At 33.1% G+C, this 3,481-nt stretch overlaps 1 pseudogene across 1 annotated transcript; it reads left to right on the top strand.

The window, feature by feature from the left end:
• The first annotated feature begins 317 nt into the window (after positions 1-317).
• Positions 318-2,758, top strand: LOC143560852 (glycerophosphodiester phosphodiesterase GDPD1, chloroplastic-like; annotated as a pseudogene). The gene is made up of 6 exons (XR_013140195.1): positions 318-404; positions 1,181-1,424; positions 1,555-1,837; positions 2,038-2,133; positions 2,226-2,425; positions 2,512-2,758. The product of XR_013140195.1 is annotated as a glycerophosphodiester phosphodiesterase GDPD1, chloroplastic-like (transcript).
• Positions 2,759-3,481: the final 723 nt, after the last annotated feature.

The following is a 3,481-nucleotide window of genomic DNA, read 5'->3' as shown; positions in this document are numbered from 1 at the left end:
GGTTCTCGTGATTTTTTATTAATAATTTATTATTTGAATATTTGAAAATAAACATGTTTGTTTGTTGTAAAAAGGTGTTTAATGGATAATGGCATAATACTGGAATATCCATTCCAAAGCATAAACTTATTACACAAGCAAGCAAGGCGGGAAGGTTCCGAAGACAGAGCCGAATATCCGAAGGATGATTCCATCTATGTTTATTACTACTACTCACCGTATTCCCACCACCATTACTTATATTTTCGATCCCAATATAATTTGTATAATCATCATATCATATCTTCTCTCTTATTCACACTTTGTTAAATTTTTATTTTTATTCTTACAATGGCCACCACCGCCGTTCATGTTTCCGATGTTCCCAATCTTGATCAAGTGCCGGAGAATACCGCCTCATTCTCCGCTTCACACTCACAAACAAATACCTACCGGTACGTTTTTTTCAAACGTTTTAACCAAAAGTTTTCAAAGTTTGTTATGGTCAGAATGGCTGTTGTTCTAACCAATAATTTTCAAAGTTTAGAAACAACCGTCAGATATTGACGACCGTTTTGAACGATCACAACCTTCCCAATGTTGTGTAGTTCAAACGGTCATCCTGACAAATAATTTCCAAAGAACCAATAATTTACAAAGATTGACTTTCTGGTCAAAATAGTCGTGTTTTGACTAGGTGTGCACACTAGCCGAGTTACTCGGGATCGAGAAAATGCTCGATCGAGCCTAAAATTAAGCTCGTTTAATAAACGAGCCTCACACTTCAAGCTTCATTTATCGATCCCACGAGCCTGCCATTTATATAAGTTTTATAATATATATTAATAATTATTAATTAATATATATATAATGTTATAAAAAATAATTAAAAATAAGTAAATAATATATATTATTTTATACATAAAATTATAACTGAAAAAATATATATTTAAATAATTATAAATACAAGAAAATAATAAATAAATAGTAAACGAGCTGAGTTCAAGCTTGAGAAATCTACTCACGAGCCCGAGCTCGAGCTTTGAAAATAGAGCACGAAACGAGCCGAGCTAGAGCTCTATATAAGTTAAACGCACTGAGCTTAAATGTAGTCGAGCTCTGGCTCGGCTCGGCTCGTTTGCACCTTAGTTTTGACGCAAGTGGTGTGTTTGACGTTTTGGATGTGTGTTTACTTCTTTTTTTCAGATTTGAGTAACGGTGTTGATGTTTCACCGAAATTTCGTCGTGATTGGTCACAGAGGTCATGGTATGAATGCATTACAGTCAAGTGATCGTAGAATGACCGCGTTTAAGGAGAATTCTATTCTTTTCGTTCAACAAAGCGGCTAATCACTCGGTTGATTATATCGAGTTCGACGTTCAGGGTCACTAAAGATGACGTGGCAATTATTTTCCACGACGACGTCATCCTCCATCAAGAACACGTATGTCTGTTCAGAATTATTGGTGTAAAGTAGAGTATAAGTAAAATAACAAATAATAATAATAAATTATAATATAGAAGTAGTTAAGACTTAATTAGTGCCTTAATTATGTGTTATTATCTTATTTTAGGGTGCCATATTTGAAAACCGAGTGACAGATTTGACACGTGACGAGTTCTTTAGCTACGGCCCGCAAAGGGAGGCCGAAAAGGCCGGGAAAACTTTAGTTAGGAAAGTTAATGGCAATGTGGTTCGGATGGCATGTCGAATCGGATGATTATTCGTGTACTTTGCAAGAAAGCATTTGAGATAGTAAACCCTAAAGTTGGGTTTAATATAGAGTTGAAGTTTGATGATCATGTTATTTATAACACAAGATCATCTCATCCATGCTTCTTCAAGTGGTCTTGAAGGTATTATTATTGTTATCACTATTAATATTATTATTGTTATTTTTTAATTATTATTATTTTTTGAACGACCAACAAAGAAATTATATTAAAGCTAGCAAGCTGCTAAGCGTTAATACAAACACCAATCACCAAAGAATTTATTATTATTGTATTATTATTATTATTATTATTATTATTATTAATCAAATTGTTACTTGTAGGTGGTTTATGAGTATGCTAAAGATAGACCAATATTATTTTCAAGTTTTCAACCGGATGCAGCGTTACTTATGAAGAAGCTTCAACAAATATACCCAGTGAGTATAATATTTTATTAATAATAACATTTTATTTTTTATTGTATTATTTTTAGTTTATTTATTTAACAGATTTAAAAAATGAAAAACAGGTATATTTCTTTGACAAATGGAGGAACCCAGCTTATACAATGATGTACGAAGAAATTCGTTGGAGGAAGCTAAACGGGTGGCGTTAGAGGGTGGATTGGATGGAATAGTTTCGGAAGTAAAGGGTGTTTTTAGGAATCCGTCGGCGGTAAGACGAGATCAAAGAGTCGAATCTCTCTTTGCTCACATATGGCAAGTTGAAGTAAGTACATATTAATTGTAATAGATTGTTAATTTAGTTTTCGGATTATTTATGATTCTTATTTGAATTTTTTTTCTATGGAACAGTAATTTTCCAGAAACTGTGCATGTTCAACATCTAATGGGCGTAGATGGAGTGATTGTTGATTTGGTAGAAGAAATTACGAGTGCGGTTGATGAAATGAAGACGAGAAAGGGCGAAAGTGGTGGCATCGAGTTGTCGTTTTTACTAAACCTAAATATCACAAGTGTGTTCAACATTAACAGCAATGGTCACATCTATATAAGTATAAAGTTAATTGAGGTCATATCTATGAAGAATAGTTTTGGTTAACATAATTGATAACATTAATGAATTGGCATTGCTTCAAATTGTTTTGAGATGTTCTTCGCCACATTTCTTTTTCTTCTTTTCTTTTTTTTTTTTAATGAGAGTGAACCCATCAATAGAGTTATAAAATTCATTTTTTGATTTGTCATATCAACCATAAACAACAAACATGCCCGGTAGAGTCACACCTATAGTGATCATTAGGGCTCTGGCTATGGAGGGTGAAATGTAAGCAAGTCACTGCTTCTATCCCAAACGGTAAAGAGGTTGCTTCCCATATACGGACGTAAAAACTATAATAGATACATATAGTGGTAGAGGCGATCTAAAAAGCCAAGAAAACAAAGAGTGTACCCAAAAACAATAGTATCAGTTCTAATTAGTCATATCAAACTCGTTTTATAAACAACTCAAGTTCAGGTTGTTTAATTAAACAAGCCAACGCGTTAATTTGTTTATGAATTTGTCTAACCAAAATTTTACAATCCGATTAACATAACTACAACTTAAATAAGTCAAATTGATTATGTTCGTGTTAGGGTTTACACTTTTTGCATGAATAAAGAGAAAATGTGTTATGTGTAGAGGTGCAAACGAGCCGGATCTCGAGTTCGGCTCGTTTTGAGCTCTATTTTCAAAAACTCACTCATGAGCATATTTTAAAGATCGGGTCGGACTCGGCTCGTTTAGTATAAATTAATTAATTTTTATATATATTTTTCATTT

This window comes from Bidens hawaiensis, unplaced genomic scaffold (assembly GCF_021521415.1).
Source record: "Bidens hawaiensis isolate Kalapana, Puna unplaced genomic scaffold, B.hawaiensis_p1.1 tig00020455_1, whole genome shotgun sequence".
In the NCBI taxonomy this organism is placed as follows: domain Eukaryota; kingdom Viridiplantae; phylum Streptophyta; class Magnoliopsida; order Asterales; family Asteraceae; genus Bidens; species Bidens hawaiensis.
The sequence above is the reverse complement of the archived record's forward strand: the minus strand, read 5'-3'. Positions and strand labels throughout refer to the sequence as shown.